Source organism: Gouania willdenowi, chromosome 10 (genome assembly GCF_900634775.1).
Source record: "Gouania willdenowi chromosome 10, fGouWil2.1, whole genome shotgun sequence".
NCBI classification, from domain to species: Eukaryota; Metazoa; Chordata; class Actinopteri; order Blenniiformes; family Gobiesocidae; genus Gouania; species Gouania willdenowi.
Window position 1 is genome coordinate 33,791,838 of NC_041053.1, and position 13,263 is coordinate 33,805,100.

The 13,263-nt window shown below is 37.5% G+C and overlaps 1 protein-coding gene across 1 annotated transcript in view; it reads right to left on the bottom strand.

The window, feature by feature from the left end:
- The window catches only part of slit3 (slit homolog 3 (Drosophila)), a 306,653-nt gene that overhangs the window by 268,526 nt on the left and 24,864 nt on the right, over positions 1 to 13,263 (bottom strand). Inside the window, exon 3 of the mRNA XM_028459161.1 lies at positions 6,311 to 6,382. The gene's annotated coding sequence lies outside the window, so the exon portion shown is untranslated. The remainder of the gene's footprint in view (positions 1 to 6,310; positions 6,383 to 13,263) is intronic.

Here is a 13,263-nt window from a genome sequence, read left to right on the forward strand (position 1 = left end):
TTAGACGTAGAAACATGAACTTTGTGGCAAAATGTAGGTTTCTGGGGACGGGGATTGTCATGAAATAGCAAAATACAAGATAGCCACCATAGCACTTTACACATGGAAAGGGTGAAATTGCAATTTCTTTGCAGCCATAACTGCGTATGACAAACATGCCTCTTAAAGGGTGAACAATTTGATTTAAATTCCAATTAAAACATGAATTAATTTATCTATTTTTTATTTACTTCTCAGGAAGATTATATCCATTGGTGCATGCATGCATGCATAAACATTAATCTGATGATGTGCTTGTGTCATAACCTCTGGACTGGGTTGAATTCTTCTATGTCAAACAGAACCAAAGTTATGACAAAATATACAAATTGGCAATATGAATAGTGGCAATCTTAGATTTCTTGATTTTTAGTGGAACCCAATTGTTTGCCAGCGTGGATCTCATTAAAAATGGATTTAGCATACTCAAAAACCCCCACGTACAAATGTTGATGTACCGTATTTTTCGGACTATAAGGCGCACTTAAAATCCTTTAATTTTCTCAAAAATCGACAGTGCGCCTTATAATCAGGTTTGCCTTATGTATGGAATTAACTACTGTGCTTCAACATACTGAACTGAAAAAGTGAGTGTACTGTTCTGTATTTCATGTGTTAAACCTGAACAATGTTGAGAGTTATTGTTAATGAGTTGAATAAAGTTTGACTTATCTTACTATTTTATTTTGCTTAATGCGTCTTAATAATAATAATAATAATAATAATAATAACAAACCGGTGCGCCTTATAGTCCGGTGCGCCTTATGTATGAAAATAGACCCAGTCAGACCCAATCATTGATAGTGCGCCTTATAATCCGGTGCGCCTTATAGTCCGAAAAATAAGGTAATTTTCTTCCAGAAGTGAACATTTTTTGACATATCTGCCAGGCTATACAGGCAGTAGTAAAATCACAGGTTTGGGGCCTCAGCGCCACAGAAGTAAAACAGGTATAAGTACACAAAGTTATTTACATTCATTTCACCTGCTTTTTTAACTGTACAAGTTAAAGGCACCAACATCACTTAAGAACAATGTTCAGTGAGAAAACATCATTACAATAATAATACTACAAAAACTAATAAAATGTATAATAATAATAACATAAATTTAGATTTCTACAGCTCATTGCTTTCTGAAACCTAAAGCAGATTAATGTATTCGCACCACAGATATGTTGATGGAGGTAAGCTGCATGTGTCGCTACAGCAGAAGATATGTTCTTAACTCATTCAGTGCCAGCCATTTTTGAGCATTTTGACTGACTTTAAAGACCCACAGAATATTTTCTACTATGACTATCTGAAACGTTTGTTTCTGGCTCGTTTCATTCTTTTGTAATCAGCCGTTGAATAGAGCAAGCTTTACACAAATCTTCAGTTTCAGAGCAAAAAGCTGAGAAAAAGGCCTTTTTGTAAAAAAAAAAAAACCCTGTCAGTGACTTTAAAGCTATTTTTTTTTTTTTACTTTAGTGACAACTCTAATATCTGAACATCGTTTCCTTATTTAAAACAAAAAAAAAAAAAAAACACAGACCGGGCATTTGATAGCAAAATTATTATTTTGCTATCTCGGTCAGAGTTGAATGTATTTCTTACTGTATTTTGGCATTCCTCCAACTTTCTCTCCTGTCAGTCTGCACACACGTAACTTCCTCTTCCTCCCTGACATACAGAGTGTCACTGCTTACCCCGTTTTTTATGGTTTTATCCCACCATTGCCACATTATCCATGAGTTCCACACATTCTCTGGTCATAGTGTGCGCTGCTGTGTGCTGCTGGGAACGTCAACCCTGTACGTAGCACCATTTTCTGTCTCGTAAACTCCTTTCCTCCTCTCCCTCTGAACTTTGCTGAGCATGGATGATCTCTCATCATCCAAAGGTGCGCTGCTACCTCCTACGTGTCACTTATTATTTTGCTATCTGACTCACCGGCTGGGGGTATTTTGTACCCCCCCCCCCCCCCCCCCCCTCCCCCCTCCTCCCGACATGCAGCAATGACCCGTTTGGCCCGGTTAGTTGATGGTTTTATCTCACGATCACAACATTATCAATAATCCACTCAGGTCCACACATGTTCTGTGTTAGTATGTGGAGCTGTGAGCTGCTGGATACGTCACAATATCACTCTGTAGCACCATAATATCCCTTCTTTTCCTGCTTCTTCCTGCTTTGCTGGGTAGCATCAGTGGCTAATCTCTCATCTAAAGGTGCACTGCTTCCATCTTCAGGACTTAGTTGGTCACTACAACACCCCACAGCTTAGATATTTATGAGGGATCTCCACCAGGGTGTTTTCTAGTAATCCCTGTGAAAAAATGCAAATGACGAGTTATCTCGTCAATGGCACTGAGCGTTTGGATTTGAAATGACGAGTTATCTCGTCAATGGCGCTGAGTGAGTTAATGTATATAAATGTAAAAATAAATACATGACAACTTTTGAAAAGGACGATAATTATTGGTTATGCACCAATAAGACAATAAAAGTAAAAAAATAAAATAAAAGACAAGCTCCTTACAAAAAATCTGTATATAATAAATAATAATTGAAAAGGGGAAACAGTTTTTATTTGTTATCAGATGAGAAACAAAGACAGAGGAAACTTTTAATAAAGTCCATCTGGAAGAACATGTGCCTGTACAAAAAAAATGTGTTTACATTCCTGTTTTAACATTACCAGGTGGCGTCTTTCATAAAGACTTCTCAGTGCTTGTGTGCTTTAATGACCCTTATAATTATTTCCTATCATGAAACTATTTTTGAAAGATGCAGGAGCGTTTTCAAAATGTAATGACATTAAATATCACCGTGTTCAACGCTTTCTTAATTTGTTTTGTGTAGTTTTGTTGAGGTGATGTTTGTTTTGGATGTTGTGATTGTCATTTTGTAATTTTGGAGTAAATTTGTTGTGGTGACGCACGTTTTTGGAGTAATTTTGTGCAGTTTTGTTGTGATGATGTTTGTTTTTTTGTGTGTTTTGAGAGCCATTTTGTCATTTTATGTATTTTAGGAGATCTTAATTTTCTAATATGTGTTTTTGTTGTCATTTTGTATGTCTAGAGTCATTGTGTACATTTTTATTGTGGTGCTGTGTGTTTCTAGAATCATTTTGTGTATTGTTACCATGGTTTTGCATGTTTTTACTGTCTGGAACCATTTTGTACCTTCATCTTGTGGTGATGTGTGTTTTTGGAGTAATTTTGTGTATTTTTGTTGTTGGTTTTACTGTTTTTGAAGTTTTGTGTATTTTTACCGTGATTTTGCACGTTTTTATTGTGCTTTAGTATGTCTGGAGCCATTTTGTACCTTTGTCTGTGGTGTTTTTGGAGTAATTTTGTGTAGATATGTTGTGATGATATCATGATGTGTGTTTTTAGAGCCATTTTCTCTATTCTTCACATGGTTTTGTGTACTTTTAAGGTTTTTTTGGAGTCATTTATGTATTTTAGGAGATCTTAATTTTCCAATATGTGTTTTTGTTGTCATTTAGTATGTCTGGAGTCATTTTTACCTTTTTGTTGAGGTGAAGTGTTTTTCAGTCGTAATTCAGGAGTAATTTTGTTGTGATAGCGGTAGCGCATGTTTTGGGGAGTCATTTTGTGTAGTTTTGTATATTCCAAAAGCTGCTTCTTCTTTCTCCTGACATCTATTCCCAAAGAAATGGTGGGAGCAAAAGATAGAAAGACTCAAAGAATACAGTCAACTAATAGAGAAAGATCCATTGGTGCAGCGACAGTTTGGGGGTGAGGAATGTGTCTCAGTGTGTGCAGCTAAAGGTTAAAGTCTGGATGAAACGCGGAAACACAAGGACAGTGAGAGAGTGAAAGTGTTATCAGGCGAGCGACGCATTACGCTGAGAAATGAGGCGTGGAGGGGAAAAGAAGATGAAAAAAAGGGTCACAGGGTCACAAAGTGGGATCTGTTCTGGAGAAGACACAGACACCAACCTTTTAACCTCAGTGATAATGATAATGGGATGCTGACTTTCACTCATGTGAACTCAAAGAGACACACTTTGAAATGACTAACCTCTGACTCAACAAACAATGCCTTAATTCTTTTGATTTTTCCAAATTAATCTGACACCGTTTTCTTCTCAAAACTTTCAAAAGCATGCTAATGTACCCCTATTTATTCCATTTATTCTGGTTTGAAAGATGTTTAAAAGACTAACTTTGGAGCAAATTGAAACTAATCTACTCCAGCTTGAGTTGTGCATCCCAATAAATCTCCTACCGTGCACTAAATATTCATCAATTTCTGTTCGACGTTGCTTTCAACATACCAATGACTTTATAATTCATCATTTGACACAAATGGATGTATTTCCCCGAGGGGGGTGAGCACCTAAGCTCCATGTTTTTCACATTGTTACTCTATAAATCACATAGACTCAGCACCGGGACCTCTCACCCCTAACCCTTCACCCAGGCAGGCCACAAGTTTAGACAGTCTGTCATCTAATGATTAAAAAAAACATGGCACTATCAGTAAAGTTCACTGAAAAAATGCTTTAATCTAATTTCTAACGCCACTGATTCATCTAATAAACCTGAAATCTTCTGTCAAAATACGCCTCTTCAGTGTTTGATTCACCAAAAAAAACCAAACGTTTGTTTTACAAAAGTTGACTTGAATATATCCACGATGGGAGTTTGACACAAATGCCTGGCCCCTTAACCTGCTTCCTCTTTAAGTCTCCACCTCTGACACTTTCTGACACACTGTATAAAGAAGCTTTCTAACATGAAAGCAAACACATCAGCTTACGCTTTCACCATCAAATGTGTTATCTCCATTCAGTCAGAAGACACACATGCTGCTGTCGCTCAGCGACGGTAGTCTAGTCCCACAAGTTTCTACGTTTTTAATTGTTGAATTTACTTATCAAAGTAAAATTTGAAGTAATTGGAAAAACTTTGTGCGTTAAAGAGTTGATCCAAACAGATAAACACTTATAAAACGACATTGCAACACCCTTCCAAACTGATTATAAATATTAAGCCTGTTTTTATCCACATCTGATCAAATTTAACGGTGTGTAACTGTGTGCATGTGGATGTCCTCCCTCCAGCACGCAGTCTTAAACATGCACGTGTGTGTCCCTGTGTGTGTGTGTGTGTGGGGGAGAGTTGTGTTGAACACTGACACCTCAATTCTGTTGACTAGAGCCTTGGTGAAAGCTGCTCAATGGTGCAAACACACAAATACGATCGCACATTCACGCACACACATATCGATGAGGCATTCAGAGGTGCTGTGTGAAGTAGAGGGACTTGAGTATCCGACTTAAAGTCTGTACTTTGAAAAATGAACAAGCAGGGGGCAAAAGTTGTTAGACTTTTAGCAAAAATTTTAAAATTACAAACTATAGTCTGAGGAGTTTCCATGTTCTCCATGATCACAACTAAAAAAATGATTAAATTAACTCAGGGGATCCCAACCCTTTTTGGATCGTGACCCCATTTCGATGTCACAATTTTCTGGTGACCCGCAAAGAGTTTTTTTTTATTATTATTTTTCATACTGTTTTATTTTAGCTAGATTTGTGTTTGTGTATTTTGGTCGTCAACCCATACATTTCTCTGTTGTGTTGTGTATTTCTAGTCGTCTTGTGCAACTTTTGGGTAATTTTGTGTGCTTTTGTTCACATTTAAGACTTTTGTTTTCTGTAATTTTTGAGTCATTTAGTGTATTTTCATTGTGATTTTGTGAATGTCTCTGTTGTTGTTTTTGTGTTTCATATTTTTGTGTGTATATTTTGTTTGTTTACTTTGGGGATCACACAAAATTAGACCAGGGGCCGCATGTGGCCCCCGAGCTTCGTGTTGCCCATGTCTGAGCTCGAGGTGATAAAATGAGCAATATATACATTTTTGATCCGTAAATACTAGACATTTGAGGTGACCGCACATGGAGTCACGACCCCAAGGTTGGGAACCACTGGGTTAACTAGAACCTTAAAGCTGACTGTAGGAGCAAACACAGAAGTACTGGCAAATATTGAAGCCGGATGTAAGTGTAGTAGAGAGATGATCTATTTATGCAAGTGAAATTATACAAATCTGGATGAGTGAACAGTAAAACCCCCCTTAACAATATCTGACATCGTCTTTTCCTTTTTGTTTTGTATTTATTTATTTTAGTTTCGTGACACAGATGTTGGTGCTTGTGCATAAAACCATAAAAGTTTGTGTATCTGCTTTATTTCATCTTGAATATTTAGCTGTTTGCTGATCAGAAACAGAGACGGCGTTGCTACTTACAGGCGTTCCAGTAGTCTCAGGTCTTGAAACGCTCCTCTTTCGATGACACTGATTTGATTGTCCTCCAGATGTCTTTACAGAAGCAAAAAAAAAATAGAGAAAACCATTCAGTTGTCGTCATTGTAACAGTCAAATATGATGTGAATGAATGTGACATTTAAAGGATTTATTAAGGTATTAAAAAAAAAGCACTTATCCTTATTTAATCTCTGTCATGTGAGTGGATCTCACATTGGAATGAATACTTCCCTTTATGCCCTTTATTCTCTTTGGAAAAGCATCAACCTGATGAGTCACACAACCAGATATCTATTCCTGTGTGTGTGTGTATTGTTTGTCTGAGATGACAGCTTTGTATAAAAATGGCCATAAAAAGAAAAGATAAAATTAAAGTCATGCAGAAAGGGAAGACATGCTAAAAATGACCAAACAGATTGAGCCAGAAAGACATGAAAACGACATAAAGCATCAAAGACGAAAACATCTGGTTCACCATGTGGTGTTTCAATGGTTTTTGGCGTCTTCGTCGTTTAAATACTCTTTTTTAACGAAAATGTTTAGACACTCAGCTGCAGTGCATTCATGAATATAAACTTTGCCATCACCAATACGTTGGCATTGAAACACACAGACCTGCACCATCTGTTGCACAAGAAAACCAAGACACGCACTTTACGGTATTCAGAGTTTTCCCAACCCCTAATCCGTGGTCTATTACTCGGCCATGGGATGATTTGTACCGGGCCACAAAACAGTTTCTCACAGTTTCTTTCTTCTCACGCTTTTACTTTGAAACTATACAGCAAGCACCTGCCACAGCGTTCTGCGTCTCCGTGCAACCACCAAGCCAATAAAAAAAAACCCAGTGCAGCCATGCAATGACAGAGATGTCACAAAGAAAAACTAAAACAGTTTATTCTGGTCAATATAATCATGAATTACAATCTAGCGAGGGATGTTTGTTTCAGAATGTCTATATATATTTTCATTGGAAGGAAAAAAAGAGCCTGAACACATTAGGGACAGCTAAACCAGGATAAAAGTTTGAATGACCATAAAAGTTAATTCATCCAAATAAGAGATCAACCACACACTGATTTATTGAATAGAGTTTTAAAAGGCATTGAGCATCAAGCCAAGCACATAATGTGGGAAGCCGTGGTTGGCAAAACGCTCAGATGAGGTATTGTTTTTATATCGGTCTATATCAGGCATTAGTCATGCACAGACGGACTGAAGAAAAAAAAAGAGCAAACAAGTATTGAGTTCATGTGTGTGGGGAATGGTGTGTGTAATGGCTCTTTCATTTAACAATCCAGAAATCTGAGCAATCACATCGCAGAGCCCTATGATGTCATAGCACCTTATACACAACCCTAAATACTTGATAATAAAGAAAAACTACAGGGGGATATTAACTTCCCGACATGTTTACACACAAGCAGTGAAAAGGTATCATTTTTCCCAGCCAAGAACTCAATAACACAAAGTTTTCACCGACATCCAAATTTGTTCGGAATTACTCAATTTCACCACAATCTGGAAAAAATCTTGTAAAGCGAGGCAGCCAAAGAGATTACGGTAAGTGCTGTGAATGCAGCACAGACAGGAAGAAACTACGTAGATTAAACAATACACTGCTGGATGAGATGACAGGGCTTTGGAAAGGCACAAACAGACCCTAAACATTTCAGTGAAGTCACTGATCAACCGGCAATCAGCCTTTTACAAACAGGCATATCATCTTCTTTTCATGAAATTAACAAAGCACAATGTGGTCAAACATGATGTAAACTTGAGTATGTACCCGTATCAGACAACTCAAAAAGAAAAAGCAGGATTCAAACTGAAATAAGCTTTGATGTTTAGTACAAAAAAGACTAAACAAGAGCGCTCAGAGAACGCAAACCTCTGCCAAATGCCAAATATCTTCTTTGCCAGACATTGGCAGTGATCTGGATCAGTGATCCCGATCATGGTACCAGGATCATTCAAACTTTAGGGGCTTGTATGAAAATTCTATCTCATTAAAAACGACACAGTCGATCCACATTTATGGGAACCTCCATTTCATTGAAAAATTGTGATGTAATGTGCAATTCGGATCCAATCCGAAAAAAAACTTTAAGTAATTAACCCAAGATCACTGAGTCAAATTTCATTTTGAAATTTAGTCAATTGAGAGGAATAGTGATTTCTTCACAATTCTTTGCAATGAAACGCGCAAACTGGATCCAATAAGGGTGAAAGTCAGTGAGGTAGTCAAGGAACCAACCTGACATAACTGAGTCCAATTTCATAAAAATTAGACCATTACAAACTGAGATATGACTTTTTAAAATTTCGCCAATGTTCAGGGATAGAGATTTCTTCAATTTTTCAAACTGATCCAGAATCAGTGTTTTGGATGTTGGATATTATAATGGGATTTTCCGTGGCTTGATTTCAATCTTTAGTCAAAATTTCCTCAAAACTGAATAAGAATGTTTGACGTAGTCCTGTTGACAAACAAACAAATAAAAGCAGGTAAAATGCTACCTTCTTGGCAAAGGTAATGTTGGCGAAACCATAGAGCAGAGGCTTTACTAGAAGTTTTATACATAATGCTGACATTACGCTGTCATTATCTGTCATTAGCATGAATAAGGTTTAATGAAAGCTGTCATTAAGTGTTGTTTGCTAAATTATGGCACCTTTCGCTAAATTACCACACCTTTGGAGCTATGTTGGCATTTTTTGGGTTAGGTGGAGTGATCTAGTGGGGTTAGGTAGTGTTAGGGTTAGGTTTAGGGTTAAGGTAAGGGGTTAGGGTAACAAAGGGTTAGAGTAAAGAATGACACTTAATGACAGCCTTCACGACACCTTATTCATGTTAATGACAGGTGTCATGTCATAATAATGACAGCATAATGTCAGCCTTATGTATAATACTTCAAGTCAAGTTTTACCGAGGTTATTGCAGTGGAAAAAAAGACTCTATCCATAGCAACACCCCTTCTTGTCATTACATCATACATTTGTTTATTTATACTTTAACTACAACAAGAACCCTTAGGAAGGAAGCCTGTGAGAACAAATTTAACTTTAGAAGAAAGACTTTACTAATGGAATGCTTTAATGGGAATGGAAACTTGATAACATTGAGAGAAAAAAGGATTTCATGAGGTTCCACCAACAGTCCATGAAAACAAATTCCCTTGCTAATGGCTTTCCTTGTATTCTTTTTCTAGATTATTCAACATTAATTTCAATTAATTGTTTGTTTATTATGTATGTTTAGTGTCACCTTATTACTGAAGCCAGTAGTACCACAATGTTATCTTTTATCCTTTTGTTTCCAAGAAATATTGATTTTAAAAAGAGCTTTTTTTTGAACATTTAGGACTTTAGAACACAAAGCTGTGACTTGATCTGAATCATCTGCTTGGAGGTCAGGTTGGTTTTCAATACTTGTCTTAATTGGCATCACCATAAGGATGTGGCTAAAGAATGTGTGTTTATTTAATTGTGGTGAAACAGATGGCTTAAAATATCTGAGAAGTCGGGTCCTCAGAGGTATTATCAGCCGTGCCAAATGTGTCGGGTATGATTCCAGGAGTAGGGAGGACAGATGTTTATCATATTTTTCTGTTACGACCAGATGCAATTTGAGCTTCAAGTTTATAGATATTAAAACTTTATCAATTAATAGTATGTGGTGATATTGTCTATATTTGGCACATTTATCTATACTGTATACGTTGGCAACATCATCATTGTCACCCTAAATGCAGAGTCAAAGCAGTTTTAATATAACATGTTCAGCACAATTCATTACATATTGCAGCACACTGAATGCATTACTAAAAACACAGACATGCAAATGTGTACTTCCTGTTTGAACTAGCTGGATGGCATTCAGTAGGTATATGCAATGGACTGTGACTACCAAAAATATAATTTAGCGGGCCAAATTTGGCACTTTTTCTCAATTTTTGGCCAAATCACACCGTCTTTAAAAGCAAACTCCTCCTAGAGTGTTCATAATTTTAACTTGAAATTTTGGATTTATGTTCTTGACAAGTTGGAAACAGACAGTTTTTACCACATTGCCAGGCCTACAGGGGGTGCTAAAGTTTCATCAATTTTAAAACTAACAATCGAACCCCAAAATCATGTGCAGAACGGGGAATGTGTTCCGCACGCAATGATATAACAATTCAATTTCTATTGGGGCCCGATACCAAATGGTCCATGAGCCAGGCATTCCGGACCACTGTTTGAGATTCATTATTTGGAACTCATTAGTGTTGACTGCCATAAGAAGTAATGTGTGGAAACTGTACATGACAACCAAGCTCAAAATAAAGGTCTTTGTTGTTAAAGTCAAGACGAAACAACAAAAACCTAGCCAGGAGTTGAACGGAGATCAGATGATGCTTGTGTAAAATAATGGTGATTACTGTTATCTACACATTTATCAACAACTACTGGCTTTACTGAGTTCTTATCCTGGGAAGAACATCTGAAGTGTGAACTGTGTACAAAGATTTCCCAGGAGTTTCATGTGCGACTGGAAAAACCAACAATCTCACATTTAACATTTCACTGAGAACAGGAGAGTGAGGGAGTGTGTGTATCAGACACAATAATATTACACCGATTGAGTTAGAGATAAATCGAGCGCTACCATTAATGGTGACTGTGGGAGTCTTGGTACATCTCTCGATACAAATGCAAAAATGTCACGGCCTGTGTGAGTCTTTCCCAAGCCATCACCTCCTCATTTCTTTACAAGGTTTAAAGTAAGGAAATGTCACAGCAGTCTATCATCAGCCACATGAAACAAGTAGTGCACGTACACACACACAGCATTAAAATAATGCAAACACACAATTAAAAGCACAGTTACAACACGACACTCTGATCCTCGTAAGTGTGGTTTTGCTCATTACCGCTGTGCAGCCTATTTCGTACGCAGTGAGTATTTTTATCTGCCTGTCTGGTTATAACAGACTGAGGAGGAAAGCTGCACCAAGCCAGTCGTGATTATAGTTATTAAAGCTCTTACATTCCAATACGCAATCACTTCATTTTCAGCCACTTAAAGTACACGTGAGGAGTACGCTTTAAGTGAAGTTTGGAGAGTTGTGAGGAAATGACATGACTTGAACTCTGTTGAGAGTGTTTTGGCATAAAAACCTAAGCTAGAGGAACCGTCAATTTTACAGGTTGCTTTCCCCCTCCCCAAAACAAAAAAACAAAAAACATGAAAAGAACACACAACAGCATACAAAAGGTTCAACCCTGTTGTAGAGCTGTACATTTTGCCTGAACCCAAGCCCAACAGGCCTGGTCAGAGTCAGGTCTTAATTTCTATCTTTTTAACACTGACTGTGGTTGGGCTCGGCTCGGATGCTGCACTGTGAATGTAGTCAGGTGATGTGTTTTGATTAGTGCAACAAAGATGCACAAATGGATGCTGAGGAGAATCGAAAGCTCATTCTTGGGTCGTTCTGGAGCTGTGTGCTGTCCCATATGTAGAGAGTACTGTTCCGTTTAGCGGTACTTGAAGCTGCTTGTCATGTTTATGGTTGTGTGCAGAACGTGTGGCTAATACATAAAGCTAAGTTTTTAAAGAAACTCAGACCATTTGAATAGTGTCGGGCTGTAATGGTTCGGATTTCAGAAATCCGCTGCATTTGGGTTTGGGACGGATTCTGTCTGGCTCTAATTTTAGGCCCAATTACAGGTCTAATCTGTCGTAGGCTATTGGGTTCATATTCATCGCTGGAGGAAATCATTCTAACTTTCAGGTGAGAGCTGTGGATTAAAGGTGTCCCGATACAATAGCAATATTGATTATTGGTCTGATATCAGAAAAGCAAAAGAATGCATCTAAAATATCGATACAAGCACTCTGATACAAGCAGTCCATTCATTATTTTTCAAGATATTCTAATTTATTTTTCCCTTATTTTACTCAATATTTAACAGACTTTGACAAACTTTTAACCAAAGATAAACCTCAAGCCATGTAAGCCTACATAACATTTTGGAGGGTATCTGGATCAATATACTGATTCTGGATCAGTTTGGTCTCATCATTGGTGGAATTTTTAAAAATCATGTCTTGGTTCGGAATGACCGATCTTAATGAAATTTGACTCAGTTATGTCAGGTTTGTACCTCAACTACCCAACCAAGTTTTATCCAGATCAGATCTGGATTGTGCATTCCATCACATTTTTTTTTTTTTAAATGGGCCTATTGTATTATTATTAATCCATCCATCCATCCATTTTCAGATCTCCTTGCTCCTTTTCAGGGATGCAGGGATTTGCTTGTGTCCATCTCCAACTGTCATTGGCCGCACACCCTGGAAATTTGTTCCAAGCCTTTAAAGTCATCTTAACCATACCATGATCCAGATCTCTGTTCCAGATAACTGCCAATCATCATCATGATCACCATCAACAATCTTTTGTTGAAGGCTCTTAGTCCAGAATTTAAAAAAAAAAGAAAAGCACCACTATTTACAACAAACGGCTGTACCAATGTCTCCACAGTTCAGACTGGTACCATATGGTACTGAGTTTGACCTTAGTCAGGCTCATGATAATAAAGTTTTTATTCTCATCAAGGCAACAAATCAATCTGTGGATCAAACAACGTATGGTTGCCTGAAATGTTTTGATCCTTGCAGAAACAAACAGATGACTTGCACTTTCCCATCTTGGCCTTTTCAGTAAAATCCTGAAAGAGTCATTGTAGGCTACGTTGACTTTCCTTGTGCTGGCTCGTTTATAATTTGACCATAGGTGTACTGTATATAATCCAATACAGTATGCTTTAAACAATTCTTTTACATCAGCTGTACATGCACCAAACTTACGTACAAGCATATTAGCCTGTGCATACACCAATATCTGGCAAAGAGGAGATTTGGTGCTTGGTGGAGGTCTGCACTCTCA